This window comes from Fukomys damarensis, unplaced genomic scaffold, assembly GCF_012274545.1.
Source record: "Fukomys damarensis isolate Sample0158 unplaced genomic scaffold, DMR_v1.0_HiC HiC_scaffold_28, whole genome shotgun sequence".
Taxonomy (NCBI): Eukaryota; Metazoa; Chordata; class Mammalia; order Rodentia; family Bathyergidae; genus Fukomys; species Fukomys damarensis.
The window spans coordinates 44,174,414-44,200,288 of record NW_022900940.1 but is presented as its reverse complement, the minus strand read 5'-3'; the positions used below and the strand labels follow the sequence as shown (position 1 = coordinate 44,200,288).

General features: G+C 38.4%; 1 protein-coding gene across 9 annotated transcripts in view; it reads left to right on the top strand.

Annotated features, from left to right (window-relative positions):
- Positions 1 to 25,875, top strand: part of Fhit (fragile histidine triad diadenosine triphosphatase) — a 1,329,438-nt gene that overhangs the window by 487,696 nt on the left and 815,867 nt on the right. The window contains exon 1 of one of the 9 annotated variants that reach the window (XM_010643180.2): positions 1,019 to 1,048. The exons of 7 other annotated variants lie outside the window; for them this stretch is intronic. The gene's annotated coding sequence lies outside the window, so the exon portion shown is untranslated. Of the gene's footprint in view, positions 1 to 1,018; positions 1,049 to 25,875 lie in introns of those variants that run through there. One more of the 9 variants, XM_010643184.2, reaches the window with a different exon arrangement.

The window sequence follows — 25,875 nt, the reverse complement described above, 5'->3', positions numbered from 1 at the left end:
ATTACTAACATTGAAACATTGCTTGCTTTAAAATGAGGCATATAAGATTGACGAGAGCTTTGGAATCTGAGAAGTTACATTGAATATATTCTAAATACCAGGACTTATTTTATTCTGCAACTATCTCTTTAACACAGGAAACACTGCATAGCTCATTTCATGTTTTCTGAAGTGCTATTTCATCCAGTCACATTGTCCAGCAGGGCCCCGAGTCTGCCATGTAACCAGTAATCGAAAATCCTCTACACAAAACGTGCTCAGGAGAGTTCATGAGCTTTAGCAATTACCTTATCCTTGGGGACACAGTGGATGATATGTGTGACCCTCGTATACAGAAAAGAGCAGACTCTGAGAAAAGAGGGACGTTGTCTCCAATCTACAGTAAAGCAGGACAAGGATTTTAGGTATTTGAGAGAAGTGTTCCATTCACTCCATTTCTGCCTCAGAAACACCAAGCAGTATGTATCTAAGGCAGAGTTTTCTACTCTGGGCAATGTTATTTTTTTACTTATCAAAAATGTATTAGAGTTGGAAGAATTACAGACTCTCTCCCACCATATGCTAAAATTAATTCCAGCTGGATTAAAGCAATAAATAAATGTATAAAATCAATCATTAGAAACCCAGAATAGAAACGAGTATTTATCGCAACTAGAGTGAGAGAAGAATTTGTAAGTTTAAAGGCAAAGAGAAAATATGATAAAAGAAGAGAATAGTAGATCTAACTGCATTAAAAATTAAAACTTCTATTCATCAAACAACACTGATACAGCAAAGTTATGTGCAGAAAATATGGGACACGTGATCTTAAAGGACCAAGCCAACTTATAACAATGCATGCTTCCAGTAGTTAAGTAGTTTTTCAGGTTAAAGTCATCATTTCCAATCCTTTCTTGCTCAGTGAGCGAGCTCAGCTGGCCAGAATTGCTTCACGCTTGTTCTTGCAGAATGCCTACTTGTGAGCCTCAACAGAAGGCGGGCCAACCTTCCACTGCATCTTCTGCCTGAGGCCCTCCGGCTCTGACACACAATCTGCGGTAATGTTTCTGTGAGTTCTAAATAATTTGGGTTTTCTCCTTATAGTTGTTGTCTGCCATTTGTTATTAGGTTTGGTGTTTTACATCCATCTTCTGTTGGTGATGTGATAGGTTCATTTCTAGAAAAAAAAATTGTGATATATTTCCCTACTTCCTAACTTCTCTGAAAACCTGAATGCTGGCAGTATGTGTTTTTGTGTGCAAGTGTGTGTGTATGTATGTGTGTGGTAAATAGGCACGGGTCATGGCAATACAAAGTGCTGGTGGGGAAATATATCCCTGTATCGCCTATTTTCTGATCTATGGGGAGCCGGAAACATTGTGTTGATCTGAGGGAGATGATAACCAAGTAAACAAATCCTGTGAACCAAGTGTTAGTAAATCATATTGAGCAAGATTCTTCCAGTTTCTCCTGTGTCTGTTTGGTGAATACTTATAAGGCATGATTAGAGTCTCCCCAAAACCACTCTCTTAACAGGTAGGTCTTGGGCTATTATAAAGGCCCTAGTGAAAATATGCATAAACATTCATCATTTCTAAGAACTCTTTAGTGTGAACTCACTGCATTCAAGGCATTATAAAATATACAAAGAGGAATCCTCAAGATCCTTCAAATCTTTGCATAGATCATGTTCACAAATAAATGCAAGATAAAGATGAATGTCATAGTAACATAAATGGAAATATGCAATTAAAGTATAGCAAATGGAGACTTATAGGCTATCAATGATAGTGTAGACCCATTTTTACTCACTCCTCTCTGCTAAGAACTCCTGTGATCTCTGGTAATGGGTAAGAGAGAAGCAAATGGGAACTTTGAAAGGCAGTAATAAGAAAGTGAGCTAGTTCACAGCTCTAGTGCTGGAGGGATACAATACAGCAGCAAAGTGTCCAGAGCTCCCCAGCCCAACAGAAGGTTTTTGTTGCCCAACCTGGCCACGACAATCACTAACATTGACGCCAAGATGAATCAAACGTTGGAATTAGCTGACACAATTTTGTTTTTGAGACAAGTCCCACTGTATAGTTCAGGTTGGTCTTGAACTCACTGTGTAGCCCAGCCTGGCTTCAAACTCATGGTGATTCAGCTGTCTCTGCCTCCTGAGTGCTGGGATTACACTGAGTGCTACCACAGCTGACAAGACAAAAATACTTAAGTGTCTGTTACATACATGACTTGACTGCAAATTGTTGGATAAAAATAAAAAATAGAAAACTGGAAATAGAATGTATAAAACACCAAAATGGAAATTCCCTAACTGAAAAATATAATAGTGGGAAAAAAAAGCATTGTTGGATAGTCAGTAGTAGAGTGGATATGAGAGAGGACAGAAGTTTTAAAGATATGAAAGAACAATAGAATTCACTCATTTCAAATGACAAAAAAAAAAATAGATGTAAAGGAGTAGAATCTCAAGGTTCAGCAAAAACACATAGAGCTGAATGAGGAATAAGTCAGCGATTATAGTTGGAGATATCAATGTTTCCTTGGAACGACAGATGAACTACTGTTTAGAAAATCAGCGAAGGCATAGAAGATTGGAACATCACAATCAGTATTTAACTGACATAATACAATAAGGATAGAACAAATATAGAGCACTCCTTTGAACAATAACAGAATATGCTTTTTATTTCACGTGTCTGCAGAACAGTCACAAAATGGAAGGTCATAAAAGCCAATAAATTATTTTTAAAAGTGAGATCATATAGAATATGTTCATAGGCCACAACAAATTAAACTGGAGATCAATAACAAAAACATACATTAGAAAATCTCTCAACATATCAAAATCAGCACATTTCTCAATTAGCAAGAGATCAAAGACAAAGTTTTATAGGAAATTTTGAAATGCATGGAGCTGAATGGGAATGAGAACACAATACTATCTCAAAATGTGTAGTGCTGAGTGTCAGGACATTTAAACCTGTAAATGTTTACTTTAGAAATGGAGAAAGCTCCAAATTCAATAAATCCCTACTTTAGGAAGCTAGAACAAGAGAGAAAAATAAATCCAAAACACACTGACAGAAGGAAATAACCAAGATAAAATAAAAAAATCCATAGCGTTAAATAGAGGGAAAAAAGGCAAAGTAAATAAGAAAAACAAATTCTTCTGAAAATCACTTAGCAGGCACAGGACCTGGACTGGATCCCCAGAATCCAAAGAAACATTAACCAAAAAGAAAAAAAAAAAAGATGAAGAAAATACTATAATCAGGTATTTGCATAATTATATATATTTACTCTCACAAATTAACAAATTACAAGACATGCACCAATTTCTTGAAAACCATCAACTACCTCAACTCAGCCAAGATAAAATGAACAGCTGTGCATTGTCATAGACCTGAGATAAATTGAATTAATAACCAATGGCTCTTCATGCAGCCTGGGTGCACGTCTTGAGACCTGAACTACTAGGCAGGTTGGGACAGGAGGGTGGCTTGAGCCCAGGTGTCTGGCCTTCCTGGGCAATGTAATGAGATTCTCAAAAAATGAAACATTTCTCCAGAAGAAATCTCTAGGACTACATGATTTCACTGGAGAAGCATGCCAGAGTTTTGAAGGATTAACCTTAATTTTATACAGTATCTTCAGAAAATAGAAGAGGCAGGAGTACCTTCCAACTTACTTCATAAGAATAATATTACTTTGATACCGAAACCAGAGCTCAGAAGCAGCAGGAGCGGTGGGGGTGGCGAGCAGAGGGAAGCAGGGAGAGATTACAATCCAGTGTTTCTTTGGATCTTTGGCATAGAAATTCTCAACCAAAGAGTAGCAAATTGAATCCAAGAATTTATAGATTGATTATTTACCATGACCAAACGGATTTATTCTAAATATGCAAAGTTGGTTCAGTAATTTAAAATAAATCGATGTGATAAACATACCAACAAATTGAAGAAGAAAAAATTATGACAATTCTATGACAAAATCCAATATCCATTCCTAATAAAAACATCTCTGCATTGGATGAATAGAAGCAAATTGCCTTGACTTGACAAAGAGTGTCTTTGAGATTGGGAGTAATGCAAAAATGTTTCCTCTCATTCTTTTTTGAGGGGCAGGGGGGTTGAGACCGGGTCTCACTATGCAGTTGAGACTGACCTGGAACTCACTGTGTAGCCCAGGCTGGTCTCGAACTCACGGTGATCCTCCTGCCTCAGCCTCCTGAATGCTGGGATTATAGGCGTGCGCCACCACACCTGGCTCCTCTCATTTTTAAAAATTATTTTATTGCTGGAAGTTATAGCCATGTTAAAAGGCAAGACAAGGAAATGAAAGACAAGCAGTTTGAAAAAGAGTGAAATAACATGATCTCTATTTGGAGATGACATGATTGTCTAGATAATCTCTAGGAATCTGCAGCAGCAACAGAAACCCTTAGAACTAATAATTAAGTTTATCTAGGGAGCACAATGTATATGCAAATCAATTATATTTTAATATGACTACAATGAAATATGCAGAAAGCAAAATTGAAAACCAATACCACGTACAATAATTAAAGAAAATAATACTTAGTATACCTTTAACAAAACAGGTACAGGGTTGATCTCCTAAAGCAATAAAATGCCCATGAATGAAATTAAAAACCCAATGAATAAGAGACTTGGAAATTTCCACAAAATAAAGATTTTATTTTCCCCAAATTGATTTTTAAGAAACTAATCTCAGCAAGCTTATTCTAAATTATATTGAAGTACACAGGCCCCATAATGGCTAAAATAATCTTGGCAAAGAATAGAGTGGAAGAAACTCACTCTATCCAATATTAATGCTTATTGTATGGGTATAGTTATCAGTCGATATGGTTATGCAGATTAGTATGCCAAATGGAACAGACGACCTATAAATAGACTCCCACGAATAGGGTCAAATGATTTTTTATAATAATAGAAAAGCAATTCATTGAAGGAATTAACAATTGCTGCTAAAGTATTAGACTTGCATTGGAAAAACTAAACATTGCTTCATGCCTCATATCCAATACAAAATGTAACATAAATGTAAAATTATAAAAAGTTTAGAAAAAATAAACCTAGGAAAGATATTTGGGATCTAAAGTTAGTCAAGGAGCTCTTAATCCCAAACCGGAATCAATAAAAAAGAAAAATGGATAGATTAGATTTTATCAAAGTGAAGGCATTTTCTCTATGGATGCCCATGTAAAGAAAAAAAAAAAGAAAAGCTACTGACTGGGAGAAAATATTTGCAAGCCACACATCCTACAAAAGAGTGGTATCTATCCTATACAGAAAACTCTTAAAATGAGAGTAGAAAGCCAAATGATACAATTAGAAAGGGGGCAAAAGACATGCAAACATTTTACTAAAAGATATACACAGATAGCAATAAGCATATTAAAAGGTATGCAGTATTAGCCAGCAGAGAAATCGAAGTTAAAGTCAGAATGAGGTCTTATTACGCACATATCAGATTAACGATGCTGGAGGAGTAGGAAGTACTAGGAATCTATCTCCCACCCTAGATGACAATTATGCTGACAGGACCTGTCTAATGTCTATTTAAGGCTTACAACTCGTAGAGGGATGGCTTGGACAGCAAGTTGATGGTAATTTGAGCTCTCAGCAGTCTTGTCTACCCATCATCCACTCCAGCCCAGGGGCAGTCAGCCTTGTTTGGTTTCTAGGAGTGGTCTGCTCAGTCTGTGAGAGCCAGAGTGTAGATGAAGGACATTGCCCTCCAGAGTACAATAGATACATTGCTGTGAAATGTGCCTGACGGTCAACAAGGGTGATCAGACATCTCTTGGGGATAGCGGAGAACGAGGATCCTGACCAATTCACTGAGAGTGATCTGATATGGAGTTTAAGGAGTTCTGGCTAATCCAGCTCAGGAAAATTCTTATTAAAACCAGGCAGTGTAATGAAAGACACGGAAATCCACAAGTCTAGTTTTGGGAGAAAATGTAGAGCCATTTGGCTGTAATTTCAAGGGTAGATTCTATTCATTTTGTTGTGCATACAGGTACTTAACTTATATTTATTGAAATAATTAATGACTTGCCATCTTTTCACCGCTAGGCAATTCCTCAGTCATCTACTGTCCTCCAGCAGGTCAGGGTTTGCAAAATGGAGCAATGGGAGGCTCAGGACAATGTGCTCACGCTGCCTTACTGCAGTGTGGCCTTTTCCCCAGCCGAGACAGGATTTCCTAAGGGGAACCTATTGGTGTTCTGGACAGGTCAGTTCCTTGTTGCATGGAACATGCTACAGCCCTTCTAGCAGGATGCAGAGCATCTCTCAGTTGTCAGTGTTGTTCTTCCGTTACCGAGACATTAAAGGGCACCCTCCCCATTTCCTAGTATCCCCAGTCACCTTGGTAGGAAACCGGCCTATGTATCTTTCCAGTTATTAGAGATCCAGTATAACTTGGGGAGTCACATGATTTGAGAGCTATGCCCCATCTTCCCTGTGGTAGGACTGCACCACATGATAGAAAGATCTGGGACTTCCTTGCCTTCAGAGTGGCTCCAAGTTTGGTCCAAAGTGTTTGCTCTGCTCTTTCATGTGGGGGTGGGCATGGGAGGGTAGTTGTTCCTTCTGATGGGCTTAGCATTTTTTTCTCTTTTCAGAGAAATGCATCACAGCACATACTATAGAGCAAACTCCAAACTAACGCCTTTCAATCTCAATAGAAGAAAAATACTTGAAGGAGAAAAGAATTAATGGATTATTTTTGCAAACATGAAAAAAACCTTTTCGAAGGGCAATTTTCTCATGTTGACTGGCAGGGAAACAGCAGCATTAATTATGTTGCCTTGTAAAATCTGAAAGAATGTAGTTAGCGTTGGAAACCTTTTTAATTGCTTTTGTGGAAGGGCTTCTAAGGGATCAGAAAGCATCTCCATCAGAGGACTGCTGAGACAGCTGTGCCCTCCAGGGGCACTCAGTCTGGATGTGCTCAGAGGAAACAGTTGTGTGAGCTTGGGCCGGTGGGACTTTGACCAAAGTCATGGAAAGTTGTAGGTAGGGAAAGGCAGAATTAACATTCACTTAACATTTTGAGCACCTCCACCTTTCTTTTCTTTTCCTCCTTCTCCTTGGAGTGGGAAGGAGATGAGTTAGAAGCAAGGGTGGGAAGGTACCTGGGTTCACTTGGGTGCCACTGTCTGCATGCTTGCTATGAGCTGTGGGGTCAGGAAAAACAAATCTTGTCCCTCATAACGTAGTACCTCGTTCCAAAGGGCCCAGACAGTGTGTGGTTTAGACAGAAAAGAAAAATAAAATGATGACTTGCATTAAAAGTGGAAACAGCGTGTTGCTTTATGATAAATCGAGTTCCAGGAGAGGAATTTGGGGTGAACAGTGAGCCCCAGAAGTGCAGAAGCTGCCTTTTGAGGTAAAAACAGGAGTTCAGCGGTCTAGCTTTTGTACTCTGCTTGAATTTCAGATGAGATAAAACCAGTAGCTCTGGTAAGTTGCAGTGCAAAAGCTTACATGGCTGCTTGAGAAAAGCAATTTATTTTAGATTATAGCACAGCAGCTATCATTTAAACTGCTAGGGATTGTAACTGAACTCCGAACCAGCCTTCTCTACGAGCACAAGGTGTAGTAATAAGTTTACCCAGGCCGTTCTAAATAACATGGATGCCAGGGCTGCGAGACAGATGGTGCAGTGGCACGGATGCGGAGTCGCTGGTGTCTTGCCAACCTGTAAGTGGCGAGCCCCTCAAAGCACATTCTGGGAAGTGTTCCTAGAGGAGTAGCGTATGCACACTCACTGTCTGATCGGGATAGAAGCAAGAAGCAGCTAGGAGGCAGCAGTCTTGGAGGCATGCGAGATGGCAATGGGGAATTTTTTAAAAATTCCTGTCTCTGGGGCAGTGGTGGCGAACCTATGGCACACATGCTGCAGCAGGCTGTCTGTCATCACTGAAAGCGCTGAAAGGTTCGCCACCCTGATGTAGGGTCAGGATGGGATTTAAGGTTGGGAGAATCTGGGATAAAGGAAAGAGTCCCTCGTGATAGCCTTTGATTTGATAATGAAGGGGATGTGCTTCCCCTCCTGCTTCCCCTTAATGGCAGAATGTCATCCTGTCATTAAGTCCTAATGAGAGCTTAATTGTGCTGTTGGGGAAAACTGATGTTTCTCATTTCCGTGCCCTGCATTTGCTCTCTCCTCCTTACAGATAAAATCCAGTTATCCCACACAGTTTCTTCAGAGCTGTTCAGAGGTTTGGAAGACAGCGTTTCATCCCAGCCCTACTATTTCTGTTGTCAGTACAGGAGCTTGTCCTAATACTCCTGCTCTTTTTAGAATCTTCTTTTCTGTTTCATTTTGTCATGAAAGCAAATATCAGCACACAGTTTAAAATCAAGTAGTTTAGAAACACTTCATAATGCACAGCAGTGGTTCCCAGTTCCAGCCTGTCCACCACTCTTTCCTGCACACGACCACTTTCACCGGTTCCTTCTTTAATCCCCAAGTTCTTAGTTAATACGTATTAATTTTTTAATATTTGGTATTAATATTATTACTATTGAGTTTCTTGTACAGTTTTTCATATTCTCCTGCTAAAATATGATACTATTCTCAGCTTTTGCCACTTTTAAACTATATTCTAAAAATCTTGCTTGTCCGTTCTTAGATGTTCTGCCCTGATTGTCTTTATACCCTGCTTCCCCCCACATTTTGTATACTTACTCTGGAATACTTCCTTGACTTTGTCTTTAGACTTTGTACCGAATTTTTATTTGAACAGTGATTATTCACAGATCTTTCCCATCTCCCATATTCTTGTTTTCTATAGTCCTGTTTTGCCCTTTGCAGTTACCAAAAGCCTCATGTCTTTCTTGAGGTTATTAAACAGATTTGACTTTTAAAGTTTGTCTTTTCCTACACTTCCTGTTTTTTCCAGAGTCAAACTGTTTCTTTGCCCATTCTCTTTTCTGTTGTTCTGGTATATTATATTTCTTGTGGTTTGCATGTGATGTTTATAAATGAATGAGACTATCAAAAGGCTGCTTGGCAGCTGTTTTTCAGATTTTCAGTTCTTGTAAACGGCAGACTTGAAGAGTCTCAGTTTGGGGTTTGTACATAGAATGTGTCAGGGCTGGGCTCTGACAGTGGGGAGCGAACCCCCCCCCCATAACTGTTTGAGTTCCCACCGGAGGCTTCCTACTGTCGGGAAGCTAGTGTTTGCCCACACGGAGAGCAAGAGTGCAGGAAGTTCATGTTACGTACTCGGATTTTCTTACTTTCAGGCATACCAACTTCTCCCACCTATTACTTTTGAGGCCTGGCTCTGCTGCACACAGAGATCTGCTTTCTTTTGGCACAACCCCCTTTCAGGCTGTGGTTTTCTTTGCTACAGTTTAGAAGTCAACAGATTTTTACTGAAATCATTTATTTTCCAACATCTTCTTTCTCTTTGTGATTACCTTTGTAACCCTTTATAAACTATTTGTGTGGGAAAGAAGTTACATAAGTTTGCTCAGTCCACTCTTGTGAACTAGTATGCAGCCTTCTTCTTTTTTTTTTTTGGTACCGCGGATTGAACTTGGGTCCTTGCGCTTGCAAGGCAGGCCACCGAACCGCTGAGCTAAATCCCCGGCCCCAGCCTTCTTAATAAGAGATTTTTATATACAACTATGGCAAAATATGACATTGTTCTTTATTTTACTTTGAACAGTTTGTTAATCAAATCCTTGGAATCCTCAGACACAGAGAGCTGCACGAACATTTCATTAATTAGAGGGAGATTATAGAATCTAAATGGAGACAAGTGTCTTGTGGACTTTTCTTTACATCTCTTAACTGGTTATGTCAGTTTGGTTTCCTTAAGCTTTAGTGAATTCAGTAAGGTTTTTTTTTTTTTTTTTTTTTTGGTATGGGGGATTGAACTCAGGACCTGTCGCTTGAGAGACAGGCAGTGGAACCACTGAGCTAGATCCCCAGCCCCCAGGTTAATACTTTTTTAAGGCTTATTTTTCTTCAGTTTGTTGAAGGGAACAGGATTGGATGTCTTTGGTCAAAATGCTTCCCTTTTCCTCAGTGTATAAATAGGCAAAGACCTTACCTGTGGATCTTCTAGAGGAGAAAAACAAATCCAGCGAGTATATGAAACTGTTTAATGACAGGGAGATCCAATTAAAATGGATATCCATATCACCTATAAGACTGGCCAAGGAAAGAATAACATTAACAAAGATTTGAAAATACTTATTACCAAAACAGCATAAGATCTGTACTTTCATATAATTTTGGTAGAAATAACAAAATTTGTAACAAACTCTCTTATTTTATGAGTTCAAGTAAGAGAACAATTAGAAATTAAAACCAAGGTTTACTTCTCAAAATGCTCATTGTAGTACTCTATTATCTGGTAGAAAAATCCCAAGTGACATACAGTAAAATATAAATAAATTAAATTTGGCATGCTAATCTGTGGAATATTGTTCTATTTAAATAACGTTTACAATAGTTCTTAATGAGCTAGTATAATAAAACAGTAAAGTGCTTAGGTATAGTTTAGGTGAAAATATATGTATTAAGATCTCAATCTCTCAAAAAGGAGAGGAAAACTAACATTTTAACTGTGGTCTCTATTTTGGTTGAATTGTGTGAGTTGTTTTTTCTATTTCTTAATGTTTTGCTGTATTTTCCAGATGTTTTATAGTGTATATATGTTTGGCTTTTATAGAAAAAAAAGGAAAAATACTTTAAATTTTGTGTGTCTGAAAGCAAACCTTTTAAAAATGTCACCAAATGACCCACATGGCTTTTTTCCTATGAACTTTTTACCTTTTGTATCATAAAATCAAGAGTGGACCGTATAAAATAGTGTGTGAAGTGTTTTCCATTACTGAAAGCATCTCTCTGATGCATCTGGAAAACCTAAATGGCATATTATCTGAGATTTGCTGCTTTTTTCTTCTGTATCTCACAACAGATGTCTAAAGTCTGATTTATGTTAACATTAGCTAAATAAATATTCAGATTCTCTAGGAAGGGGAAATTACAATTGCATCTTTGTAAGGAATTAGAGACAAAGTGAGAAGTAGTGGGCTAGGATTCAGACTTTCAGTTTTAGTCCTGTCTGGCTCACCTGGTGATTGGTTTGTCTTGTGAAAAATGAGGGCATTGAGTTCGATGATCTCTCAGGTCATTCTAGATCTTGTGTTCTAATGTTGCAAATATCTTATCCTGCTGTAGTCCAGATGAAACTGAGATGCAGAAATGAGTCAGTGAGAAGCACACCTAATAGTATGTTTCTCTGTGCTTTAAACACACAGCATTACCTTTGTGAATTAATGGTTTTACATTTTATTTAGAAAATGAGAAAATGGGAGCACTAACAAAGCCAAGGTGGAAGACACAGATGCTGCATTTTCTAGATGCCTTTTAAGTGTAGAAAGGATATATTTGCTCTCAGAATTGCTGCTGGGACTGAGCTTTTTGGACCACAGACCATGAAGATCAGGTGCACTAATGATTCTTGATGCATCTGTTTCTCTCTCTTCCTCTTCAGTGAAAGAGGAAAATTCCTCAGTGGAATTTTGTCCACACAGAAGCCACTGTAGGATGGATGCTAGTGCTTTGTGTAAGGGTAGCTTTCTGGGCGCTGGCATCTGCTGTTTCATAATGGCTGCTGCTCCTCCTGTCCTTCCTACTTTAAAAAAGGAAAGATACAGAAATTCCTATTTTTTCAGATTGCTGAAGAAACATTTAGTTACTCTTCTCTCGTTGCAGGGACAAAATACACCCAAAGTTAAGGTTTATTTGGGTCACACTTTGTAGAGGTTCAGTCTGTAGTCGCCTGGCAGACAAACATCACACCAGGATAAAACAAGGCATGCACAAAGGCAGCAGAGGACCTTTAGAGCACCTTTCTGCCCTTTTATATTTTTCAGACTGTTTAGGGCAGGTAGCACTTGCACCCTTAATACTAGTGCCCTCAGACCTAGCCCCACCATGACTCAATCACACACTCTAGATCCAGCCACTTCCAAAATAGACCCATCTCATTTGCGTGAGGTTTTGAGGGGACATCTAAACACAAGCCATAACAAATGCCAACCTAGTTCAGAAAATTAAAATTAAAAATCTAATACAACACAAAAATATTTTTAAATAAGAAAGTGTCACCAGCCTAACACAACAGCAGTAAGCCGAAGTATTTTCTCCCAGACTTTGTTCTTCACCTCCCCGTACCCCAGATTAATACATTCCATGATAATCTGTTGTTTTGTCTTCTCTTGTGCCATGCGCACAGAACTTGACACCATCACTTGTAATTCTAGTAGAGTTTACATGGATGACGTACAGTTTGCTTAATTTCTCTTCTCTCATCAACCTGTAGTTGGCTCTGTCTTGGAAACCATGCTGCAGAGAACTTTCTACATATATCTTTGTACCCTTTCGCAGTGATTTCCTAAGGAGAACTTTATGAAAATGGAATGTCTGTAGCCAAATATCTATCAGATGTTTGCATATGTATGCGCACATATTCATATGCAAGGCCAGGTTGCCCTTTGCTGAGGCGATCCCAGCGATTCTTCCGCCATTGTTCAAGCTTTACCCCTCTGTGCGCCTGCTCATCGCCGAGTGGAGCTGAGGAGAGGTCAGTAGACAGCTCTTGAGCAGGGACCTCCGGCTGAGTGCAGGGCTGGCCTCTTTCCAGAAGACCCAGTTTTTGGGAGCTGTTAGTGAGTTATTCCTGATATATCAACAAGTAACAGGTCTCCCAATGTGGACTGCCAGTGGCAGGACCCTCCCTCTGATTATCTTGGGTGTGGCTGGTGTTTTGAACAGCAGTCATTAAGTCATTACTCTTTTTTTTTTTTTATGAGTCTTACTCCCTCCCCCAATCACTGCCCTGCCCAACCTCAGTACTTTCTACCTGGTCGCTGCAGCAGGATGATGAAAGAGCATGCACAATTGTTCTTCAGCCTGGAAAATTGATTTTCCTGAGTTTAAGCTGGCATCATGAGTTGTTAACCCTGTTAGAAAAAATACCAGTTGGATTTATGATTCTCTTACACAGGTAATTGGGCTCTAATTTTAAATTCCGAACCAATTGATTTACACCATATTGCATTATAACATAACAAAAGAGCAATGGAGTCCAAGTGATGTATGAATTTGAGCTTCCAATCATGCAATAAATTATTTTCAGATGTTTAGTAAACAACACCAGCCTGTATTGGTTCCCTCTGACCCATTCCCATCTGCACCCATGTCCTCTGTTTCTCTCACTCTTCATTTTTTCCTCCTTTCTTGCTCTAACCTTGAAAAGCTTTTAGACATCTAAACCTTGCATGTAGAGACATTATAATGGAAAATTTGTGCCTCATCCCTTCTTGCAAACTGTTGCTTATAATTTATCTGAACCCACAGTGTGTTTCTGCTAGGTCACTGTTAATGTATTGCTTTATAATACTTGCTGTTAAAACACCACATATATAAATTGTTTTTTGGTGTATGACAGTTCATCCAGAAGATTCTTTTTGGAATATTGGTGCTTCCTCTCCCTTTCCACGAGACCCTACTGTGGGCTCTTTTCACAGGCTGCTTTTCCAGTCCTCTCTTTTTCCTTTGCAGCAATTTCCCTATGGTATTTATTTTTAGCTGGTTGTAGTGTGCAATTCCTGTAAGACACACCAAGCTATTTTTGGAACAAGGATTGGATATAAATAAATAACACATACTGCTGGAATCATTTTCTATAAAACTCAGAGTTATCCAGCAATCAGAGACAGTTAATTTGAATCTATATTTCAAATTACTTTTCTTTTTTGGAAAGTCCATGTGATTTTGAGCAAGGGATCATCTAAAGGAGGCTTTGAACATTTGTCAGGGAGAGGACAGGGGAAAATGGGAAGTGGGAAAAGTTATGGACTGAGTCTCATTGGCTGTCCCATTTCAGATTCATTCCTACCAGACCTTGGTCAGGTCACTTCGCTTCCTGAAACTCACTCCCAATAGTCTTTCCTCATCTCTGAGGCCCTTCTGAATTTAGGGAGTTTGGGTTTTAAGGCTTTAACTTTGGGTAGGATTCTATTGACTCATCCTATTGTTACACAAACTGTGTTGTTTTTACTCCCAGTTTAAAAAAAAAATTAAATTACTCACTGCAAAGTATTAAAAGCATTAAGTAATTGATGGCTACCCTGAAAGAAATGTGTCTGCCTTGTTCTAAAGAAAGTAAAGATGGTGGACTCTCTTATGTGCCTTTTCATAAGGGAATGTTTTTGCCAGTGTTCAATGCTGAAGGGAGTTTTCTGTGGAGAACCATGTAGGGTTATGAAAGAAAAATATGAGGCAGCAGAGGGAAGCTGTTAAGGAAAATGTGCTTTATATTAAAGGAAGTGCTCTTGCTGTATCTAGGCCCACTTCTTGAGCATGTGCAATTCAAGCTATTTTAAAAATAAACTAGAGCATCATAATTGCTGAATGATAACTGTGCAGATTTTTCTATATGCACTCTGGGGAACTTAAAGAACACATATTTTCTTTTTTCCTTGTCTGGTAAATTGTTTGAGGTAATGCAGGGGCTTGGGGAAATGTGTTCTGATTTAGTTGTTCTAGGTGAAGAGAATGAAATAATAGTCAGTTTTGTTTATCTCCTTAAAACTTTAATGACTGTGAGTAATGCCATTTTACTGTTGCCTTTTAAAAACATCAGTGAAATTCTTTTCTTTTAAAAAGTACTTTTCCTCATTTCACTTTTTCCTTCTCCTGGTGGTAAAAAAGTGTTTCCCCCAAAAGAAAATTAGAATTCTTATTTTTATAAAATTTTCTTAGAAAATCACTGAACTTTCCTTTGTGGCTGATTAATCTAGTTGCTCCAGACCCTTGATCTTAATGGGGCAAAAAAAAAAAAAAAAAAAAAAAATGAAAAAAAAAAAAAAAAAAAAAAAAAAAAAGTCTTGCACGGACCTGAATCTGAAAGTGCCTTATATTTTGTTGTGAATCGATATAAAGCATTTTACTTATGACACCCTTATATGAAGCTTGATGATTAGACATCTGACCGAACTATTAGGCAGTTTTTTTTTCTTAAATTTAGGGAACTAATAGAATTCTTTCTTACATTACCATTTATCAGATTTAATACCACTTTCCTTATTTTGTCATTAAATATGTATTTGTATATGTGTGTATTTTTATATGCGTACATATGAGTATTTAAAAAAAAATCTTGGCCACACACTACCTTCCAACTCATGTTTTAAGTGGTAGGAATTTGATAGTATTTATAACCTTAGTTGCAAATACAGCCAAGTAGGTTTTTTTTTTTAAATGAACTATGAGACAATTATTAAAGAATATTTAAAATCATTCCATTAAAAAACAAGTATCCCAAATTTGATAAAGTTCTTTTTGACCATCTGGGTTTTTTTAAAAGTTGAAAAATTTAGGTCACTATGAAGCATGTTACCAATAGCTAGTAATTTAATGTGTGAGGAATATGTTGGAATACTATTTTAAGTCCACACATTTCAAGTAGGTTTTATTTATTCTAATCTGTGAGCATATGGGTTGAAAAATTCTCAAGGTACGCTGTTAGTTTGGGACTCGTTTATGAACATCATCACCATATAAATCAGCAGTGAGTAGTGAGAGGTGGAGAAGATGGGGGGGTTAGGGAATCCTTTGGCTCTTAGTTACTCTTTCCAATTTGAAGTTGTTATAGAAAGTGCAAGATACAATGTTTTATATATATATATCTATCTCCAAGGAATGTAGGCAGCAGATGCAAGAATGTTTGTCATCTTGCTTCAATTTTCAATGAAGCACCTATAATAAAGCTCTCAAAAGACAACTACACTATAAATAGAAAGTCATGATCCTTGTCATCAGCATTAAAACATATAAGGGCTGAGAGGAAATTAGAGGACATTTCTCCATGAGAGCTGTGGCCACACAGTCAAGTGTCACTACCTCCTTTGGAGAAATAGTGGGGTTTACTAGCTGATAATGCCAGGTTCTGACAGAGGTAATCAAGAGGGCTAAACAGAGAGAGATGAGTGTTGTTTCATGCCGTTGCAAGATCCACCGTGTGATATGATTAATTTAAAGTGGAGTGTGCATTGGAGCCCTGTGCACCCTGGAAACTCTGAAAGACAAGGTGAAGGAGGGATGGCCAACTGCCTCGGCAGACATGCTGTTGCTTGGGAGTTTGCTGGTATTTACAAGACTTTGTGAGAGCATGAGTTGTGTGTGTTTTCTGGGTACTAAATCTGGATTGTGCGAAGGAGAAAGCCAACGTGAAACCTTTTTATGGTCCTAGTCCAATATGGTATCTGGAGATGTCTTAGGATCATAGAATATGAAGTCCAAGGCAAACTTCCAGACAGCACGTCCTGTGGCTCAGTTTCAAGGTCGCAACCAACCAACCACAAAAGAACGGATCTGGGTCTAGTGAAGCAAGAGATGAACCCAGCAGGAAATCTCTGTAGAGTTCATGAAAGCTCCCCAAGAGACGATGTGTTAGCTGAATCTTTCTGCCAGGACCAGAGACAGCAGTGCTGCTTATACCAGAATCATCACAACGAAGAAGCTCTCCTATTCTTTAATCTCTACCTTGAAAAACATCAGAACATTATCTCATAAGACTGGAAGAGAGGAGTCAGTAGGGATAGTAGGACAGTATTGTCCCACCCATCCTCCCACTGCAGGCTGCTTCTAGTCTAACGTAGGACTGAGGTGGGAAGGGAATCGATTCAACCCAGAAGGAGGCAGAGATTTGATCAGTACAACTACGCAGTCTCATTTGAGACGGCATTTGTAACTGGAAATTGTTTTAGAACTGTCCACTATCCATGAAAGACTCAAAATTCACAGGCCTACTAGAGCTTTTCCCAGTAACTGAAGAACGTTGTTACCACCTAATTAGAGGAACATTAGGAGAGAAAAATAAATGAATCTTTGTTATAACATACTTGTTTCATAAAGGTATCTGTATATTCAGGTCTAATTAGACAATATATCTACAAAACTCTTAAATACATACCCATATGTTCAACATATTTTGATAAATATATCTAGTTCAATGAACTATTTTTCTATAAAATAATTTGCCTTAGGAACTAATATTAATCAAGTGATTTTAAAATTTCAGGATATCATTTGAATTTTTAAAATATTGCCTATTTTTGAAATACCATTTGGTTTCATTTTAAGGGTTTGGGCAATATTAATACAAGATATTATGAGGGTATATACCCGATGAACAAAAGAGGAATGTATACAGGGATTCAGTGGAGGACAAGCTTGTGAAATTTTCTCTTTTTCAGTGTTGTAGTGCCTGTTCTGAGACATCTTTTTCCTAATGTAGCATTTCCTAAAACATGGTCTCTAGGGTAGTAAGAGAAATTACTTGAAATAAAACTGTTTTCTAGTTAAATATGTATCGAAAACATGTTTCCATTTGCCAAGACTTATTTGCCTTAGGACTTCCAAAGTCTTTACATATTAGTTTATTTCTTATAAGTTTTTATACTAGGAACATAGTGTGTGGCACTGTGCAAATGTTTTAGTCTATGGAGCATTATTTTTGTTGACAGCCACATTTTACAAACATATCTTTCAGACTGCTAGTGCCCCCAAGTCTGACAATTAGCCTTACAAACCCAGAGAATCACAACAGAGATTCCAAATTCTGAAGATACCTCATGACTCTACTGCTAATCTGAAAGAGTTATTTCCCAAGGCAAAGAAGAATGTTTCATCAGTCAGTTCGTTCCTTTCTGGTTTGGAGAAATCTGTTTACTGTAGATTCCACTGAGGTGCAGAATGAGTACAAAAGAATGGGATGTTTGTGGACTGAGGCTGTCACTGTTGACTGCCTGAGGAACATGGGCAGATCTAAAATTCTGCTTTCAAAGGGTTGGGGATTTAGCTCAGTGGTGCCGCTGCCTGCCTTGCTCAGGTGTAGGGGTGTAACTACCTTGGTTTTACCAAGAAACTGTTTTTGCATCTATGGTCCTACATTTAAGCTTTAGTTTATTATAAAGTTATGTTCATTTTGCCAAGTGTTTACAACTCAGCATTCACTTAACTGAATACTTTCTGTTGTCTTTCATCTTGCACATCTTGGACGACTTGGACACATTTTTATGTGACCTTCCAAGTCTTGTCTTGATGAAAACTGCCCATACATGATCATTTTTTGGGTTAGATTTAATATGTTTTAAAAATTTAGTATTCTGATAGCATCCATCTATCTACCCATATAGGTGAACTTTGGAGTCAGGCTAATCAGGTGTGACTGGTCTCACATATCTGGTGATTAACCTTGAAATAAGCTTCTGGTACTTCTACTCCAGTATCTCAGTCTACAATAGCATCTTCCAGATTTTGGTCTGCCCTGGGCTTCTAGAACTGGCTTGGTTTGGTCCATGAGAGATTGAGAATCACAGTGGACACAGAGAGGTGTGGGGGTTTTTGTTCCTAGTCCTGCATGTCTTTCTCCTTTAGTTTTTCACAGAATCTGCAAGAACCGTGGCTTCATGTCCATTACTTCTGGTAATAGCTCTTGTCCCTTATCTCACCAGGCTCTGGTAACAAGGTCTCTTCCTTTACTCTTTTAGGTTCAGGTTATTAAAGGCATCTACTGTAGCTCCTCCAAATGCATCAGTGACCTGAACGTGTAGTTGTGTACCACCGAAATTTGTTCCTTCACTTAGTTCTCTTTACAGCGGCAGTTGAGTGTAACTGTTTCTGCCTTCCAGGATTCTGACTGACTCTGTCAGGATTTGTTTCTCTACTATTCATTTTATTCTCCATCTTCCATATCCTGGGTGGGCATCAGAATGAGATCTCTGGGGACCAGAAAAATGATGGTGAAATTTCTAGGATTAAATGAGCTCACTTTCCTCCTTTTCGGCTCCAAATAGATTAGTCACTGGAGGAAGCAAGGGCACTGTTTGTCATCATAGATCTGCCTGGCTGTCACTCAGGACCTAATTGGGCTCTCTTAAATTATATTCTACCGTTTTTCATGTTTCTGGGGCCCTGAGAAGTTTCTTGCCATGTGTGTTCTGAAGCAGGGCATATTGATACTATGGGCATTTTGATCTTTAGAATGGAAAAAAAAATAGGATTTAGGACAGGTACAGGAGATATTTTTATACCTTCCTGGACTTTCTACTCTGTCCAGAACCTAACCTTCACTTTGAATTTAAACATTTTTTTAAAAAGCAGAATTTCTTTATTATGCAGAAGTCAAGGGAATAGTATAATAGACCCCCATGAGCCAGCCAGCCAGCTTCTGTCATGACTGACTCGTTTCCCAGCACACGGCATTTCTGCTGAGATATTTGAAGCTGATTCTCTTCATCTTACTCACTTAAAAATACTTTATTATGTTTGTTTTAAAGATAAGAAACTTTAAATGTAACTATGGCACACATGCAATAAAATGATCAATGATTGTTCTTTAGTATCTAATATGTAGCCCATGTTTGATTTTTCTCCATTCTCTCAAAAATTTTTAGTAAAATTTTACAAATCATAATCCAAGAAATGTCCATATACTGGCTTTGGTTTCTATGTGTTTTAAGTATTTTTTCATTTCTAACATTCTTTTACCTTTGAATATTTTTAATGAAGTATAACATTAATCCAGTAAAAGCGCACACATTTAAAATGTGTAGTGCAGTGACTGTTTACCAAATGGAACTACAGTTTTGATCTCCATGCACCGATTCCTTTGAGGGTCTAATCTTTCTCCGACTGCCTATTAGTTTAACTAACTTAGCTGTCTATGATGATGTTCTATTGCATTCATACTGCAAATTTTCTTAGTGTACACTTGGTTTACATATAGGTTATTTTCAATTTGTGAAACTATAGGTAAAACTACTGTATTAGTTGCCTGTCTTGTTGCTGAGATAAAATACCTGACACCCAAAGTTAAAGGTGGAAAGGTTTGTTTAGCTCACAGTTCATAGAGGTTTCAGTTGGTTGGCTGTTAAGGCAGAGACGCATCTCAGAGGAGAAGTGGTTCATGGTGCCCACAAGTTAACAAAAGCAACAAGAGTCTTCCTGCCCCTTTTATCTTATTCCGACTACTCAGGGTAGACTACTTAGTCCTAGTGCCCTCCAGCCTAGCATCATACTGTGAATTGATCACATATTCTAGATTCAGCCACTTCTGAAAAAGCCCCACCTATGACCACATGAGACTTTGGAGGATGTCTAGCCACAGGCCGTAACAACTACATTATAGATGTTCGTGTGGACATGTTTTCATTTCTTTAGACAGATACCTTACCATTGAGTGTCCAAATTTTATGTTACTATGTATTCTATAAATTTTAAAGAAAACTCGGTTTCCAAAGTGGTTGGCCCCTTTTAACATTCAGATAACCAATGTCAAGGATTCCAATTACTTTAAATTTTTGTGAACCTTTGGGGAGGTCATTCTTTTAAATTTAATTTTTCTAAGGGAGTTGTACTGCTATCTCATTGTGGTTTTAACTTGCATTTCTTGATTACTAATGATGACGAACACCTACTTTATCATGTATTTATTTGCCATCTATATAACTTATTCTGTGAATGTTTAGATCTAGGTTCTTGTCTTCTCTCTTCTTGCGGAGTATAGTTTTTTCTGTATTCTCGATGTATTCCCAGTTTTGGGGGCCCAGGGAAATTCTTGGTGTCCCAGACAAAGACTTTATTTTGACACAGAGATAAGATAAGACACACAGAAGAGGTAGTGAAGATGTACATCTGTTGAAGGTGGAAAACAAGTATTCTTTGCAGAACAGGTTAGGCAGGTGAACCCACTCACAGAGGCCATGAGGATGATGAGGGAGGTCTTTAGTATCTAGAATTCCTAGGTTGGCTTCACTGTCAAGCATATAAGGTGTCTGGGATGATTGTCTTATGAAAAACTCGGCTTGGCGCCAGATTTCAATTGTCCTATTGAGGACTGGCTTGCTTCCAATGCCAGACATCAATGAAGAATCAAAATAGCTCTTTTCTGACCAGTTCACATTATAGTACTCGGGAACTGCAGTCACCTTGGATTCTGTCTTGTGCATGTGCCTGGGGTCTCGTGATTACAGATTACATCCAGTTGCTTGACTAGTTTCGTTGCAGCCCTAATCTCCTACCTCAGATGTAAGCCCTTTGTCATTTGTATGTAGCACACATTCTTTCCTTGTATGACAGTGGCTTTTAAAGAGCAGAAGTTGTAAATTTTGGTTTATGTTTTTCATGTCTTTCTAAGAAGTCTTGGTCTTCTAAAGGTTGCAGAATTTTCTTGTGTGATTTCTTCCAGAAGTTTTATGGCTTTGCTTTTATGTTTAGGTCTATAATCTATTATGAAGCAATGTTTGTGTATTATATAAAGTAAGTACTACTGTTTTTTTTTTTTTTTTTTTACTTCATGGATATCTAGTTGTTCTAGCACAGTTTGTCGAAGTCTTCTCTCCATTGAATTATCTTGGAATCTGTCAAAAATCAATGGGGCGTCTGTATAGCTGTCTCTGGATCCTCCATCTGTTCTCGTGATTCACTTAGCTGTCCTTTTGCTATTAACACTCTGTCTTGATTAGTGTTGCTTTATAGTCAGGTTTAAAATCAAGCAGTGTGAGTCCTCCAGTTTTTTTGTTTGTTTGTTTGTTTGTTTTTGTTTTTACAATTGCCTTGGCTGTACTTTAGTTCATTTGCATTTCATATAAATTTTAGAATCAGTTTGTCAGTTTGTACAAAATATCTCCTTGGACTTTTAATTGGGGTTACATTGAATCTTTAGATTGATTGTGAGAGAAATGACATTTTAACAATAGTGAATCTTCCAATCCCTGAATATGTTCTATCTCTCCATTTATTTGGCTCATTAATTTCTTTCTGTGACGTTTTGTAGCTTTCAGTATAACAATCTTGTATATATTTCATGTTTTTGAATGGCACAGAATATGGAATTGTACTTTTAATTTTATTCCAATTGTTCTTTGTTGGTATGAGAAGTGCTATTGATATTTTTGTATATTTTCCTTATATCCTTTGAGCTCGGTGAATTCACTTTACTACTCTTGTTTGTCCTTCTGCAGATATTTAAGCTTTTTTCACATTCATGATTTATCATCTGCGAAGAAATTCAGCTTTAATTCTTTTTACTATTTATTTAAGCTTCCTCATTTCGTTCACATTATTAATCCTGTTTGAAAATGTCTTTTAAGTGTTTATTTATGACACAGGGCTCTTAATAAATCCACTAGCAACCGTTACCATCCCCACGTCTGTGTCTTGTCATGTAATTCAACTCCGTACCTGCAGGAGATTTTTATTAGTAAAGTAATTAATACTTAGAATTCACTGTTTTATATTCCTCAGTCTATCGGTTACTCTTCATTCTGTCCTAGATTCTATGTCTTCATCTTGGAAATTTTTCTTCTGCCAAAATTACTCTTGTTTGTTTCTTTTAGTATTTATTTAATGTGGATTTTATTATTTTTCCATAGAGATGTTAATCTGGCATATATAGACTATGAAGAGCTGTCGTGATTGTAAGAAAAAATGAAGCCTCACATGGCTATGCTTTGGTTCAGGCTGTGTGTGTGTTGGGAGGGAAGGCTGATTTCTGGAGCATATAAAGCCCAAGTCACCAACATTTTAGTTTAGGTGCACCATGACCATCTCCGTGTAAATAACTGATTGTCTTAGTTACTTCTTGTTGCTGAGACAAAGTACACATCACCGAAAGTTAAAGGAGGAAGGATTTATTTGACTCACAGCTTGTAGAGGTTTTAGTTCATAGTAGAGTGGCTTCTAGGCCAGATGGCATGGCAGAGGGGAATCGTAGAGAAGAAACAGTTCATGGCAGACAGAAGACAGCAAGGCAGCAGGCTACAACTGACCAGCAACAATTGCAGCCCTCTTTCTGTCCCTTATATTTTTATCCAGGCTATCCCCCCTCAGGGAAGGTAGCGCTCACATCCAGGGTGTGGCATCATTAATCCTACCCAGAACTATTCAGTAATCACACACACTTAATGCCAGCGATGCTCACTCTTGATCCAGCTACCTCTTTAAAAACCCCACCAATGACTGCATGGGGCTTCGGGGGGACATCTAGACGCACTGATGTAACCAAGGTCATTTCTGCCACATGGCCACAATTACGCAGACCTCTGTATATAACTGGACTGTCACTAGGGCTGGCTGGCTGGCTAGGGTTTTAAGGATTGTCAAGCAAGTGTGAACTGCTGAGGGGCATATGAGAATAAAGGCATGTTCAGACATTTCCCCAACTCTGTGTCTTTTCCTTGGCCTGGTCAAATCTCAAGTCTCTAGTCTGAACTGGTGCCAGGACAGTGATCTAATTAAGAAATGAGATTTCTCAAAGCTGTGTCTAGTCTTTTTCTATTTTGTCCTAAGAACTCAAGCCCTTTGGCTTTCTCTTCTGAAAATCTGGGATTTTAATATGGTCTTTTATTCTTACAAGATCCTGAATTCCAATTTTTGTTTTCCCAACACTGTTAAACTGACGAAATTGTTCCTTAGCTTTTTAGTCTTGTAGCAACTGGTTTTTGCTTAGTTTCTTGGCCTGTTGCTCCTACGTTTGTAGCCTAGAAATTCGCAAATGCTGTAAGGACACTTTTTATTAGGAATACTTGAGTTACTCTTCTGTGGTTTCCCCTTTCTCAGAAATCTTAGCAGCCCTAAACTTTAAAATTTATCTCTCCTATTAAAAGTTTGAGCTGCTGCTTTCTACTTGTTTCTCCCTCAAAGTGAAAACTGGAAAATGCTCTTAAGACAAAAAGTTGTTCTAAGTATAAGACTCACCTCAGTGGGCCTTCATTCTCTGCAGAATCCAGGATGCTTGAGTGCTGACTGTTTAGTTATTCTTCAAATAGTTGGTCTTACTTTTATTATGGAGTTATTGCACTGTTTTCTTCAGGAAGATTGGTCTGATACAAATTAATCTTTCATAACCAGAAATGTAACTGGATGTACCATAGCCACCATTTGTAAAAAAATGCCTTTTGTTTGCAAAAAGAAATACTCTATTCTTATCACTTTGAAGAGGTTCACACTTTGCACTTATCTGATTGTTTCATTGTACTGTTATTGTTTGAAGTATTTTTCTGGTTCCTTATTTCTAGTAAATATTTAGATTTAAGCATTGTTAAGTCATATGAGATCGTAGAGAGTCTTGTGCATTTTCTATTGCACGACGTCAGGAAATGGTTCCTGAACTTTTCTTCACATTGGAGTCACCTGGGAAATCTTCTAGTTAAAGGGAAAAAATAAATTACTGATGCCTTACGTCTGCTCCAGACATTGTGATTTAATTGGGCTGTGACCAGAACACTGGAATTTTTTTAGGACTCCCCAGGTGATTCTAATGCAGCAAAATATGGGAGCCACTGATGTAATGTCTGGCTTTCCCACTTTTAGTTAGATGACAACTGATTCATCGATTCTGGTGTTTTCAGTCTGATGCCTTTGGTGTTGAGGGAAAGTTTTCACAGCCATGGGTTGGCTAAACATATTATTTCATTACGAGTTGTGAATTTTTCTAATTCTGTAATTTTTCTGCTCTTGTTGGGTTCTTCTGTAAGAAAGAACTTTCTCTTAGATGCCACTTCAGTTACCTTGCAATATTATCTATGTAGCAAAGTTATGTTAAATGTTTATTTTTAAGTTTTTTATTTCTGGATTATAAGTTGCTCTCCTTGGAACTTCTAAAGGTGACTAGTGATTATTTCAGTAATATTAAGAAATCATGGATTTTTATGTTTTCAGTCTGTTTCTGTGTATTCTATCCATTGTTCTTTTTGATACTGAAGCTGAGTCCAGTTTGGCCAGAGAAAGCCCGTTTCAGGTTGGTTCCAAGTCCTTTTGCCATGACACTAGCAGCTTTTGACAGTTTTCATTAGGAGACTCTGCTAGTTTTTTATGTCTGTTTCCTGGCATGGATGTGGAAACAGTCTTCTCTTCAAGGATTCTGGATTCTCTTTAGTGACTATCCTCAGGCTTTGAAAGAGCCAACTTTTGGCTTTTTGTGCAGTGGCCAAAAGAACAGTCTCAGAAGGGTAGGAGCCCAGGACATTGGCAGGTAAATCAGCTCCTCCCTTCCTCCATGCGGAGGAAGCCTCTTCCTTGGAAAGGGAGACCCGCTGGCTTTCCAGCCTCTTTGCACCCCACCCTGCTTTACTTGCCCTCACGGCAAGGGGACTTTGTGGGGTTCTACTTCCACTTGGTTTGTGCAACATGAGCCCAGGAATGAGTCTGACTCCCTTCGTGGGAGGGAGAGGTCTTAGCTGCAGGTAGCGCATCTTGCTGTCTGCAGGCTAGAGGGAAGCATCATTCATCCCACTAATCTTAATTGATTGTGTATAAGATTCTAGGATCTGAGATGAAATTAAGAACCTCATAGAATACACTTCTGTCCTTAGGGGCAGAGATGGTCAAACTAAGGCCTGTGGGTCAAACTGAGCTACGGCTTGTTTGACACTCTGAGCTAAGAATGGTTTTACATTCAGTATTCTTTTTAAAAACTGTGTGAGACCATGTGTGCCTCAGAAAGCCAGAAATATTTGTTCTCCATCTGGAGGAATAGCACTTGCCAGCCCTTGAAGGTCCTGAGTATGAGCCCAGCGTCTGGTGGCCACAGATTCAGATCTTTACTTGGCCATTTGCTAAGCACTTTTAGGCAAGTGGCCTCAGTCCTGTTTCTGTGTGTTAAAAGGAAACACGAGTTGGGCAACACACAGTCAGGGACTTCCAGGCACGCTATGAAATCAGGTAACAGACATGCAAAGAAATGAGATTGCTTCAACCCCTGTGAAAGAAAGAGGACGCTAAAAGGAGCAGGGCAGCAAAGGACAGCTAAGGCAGCGT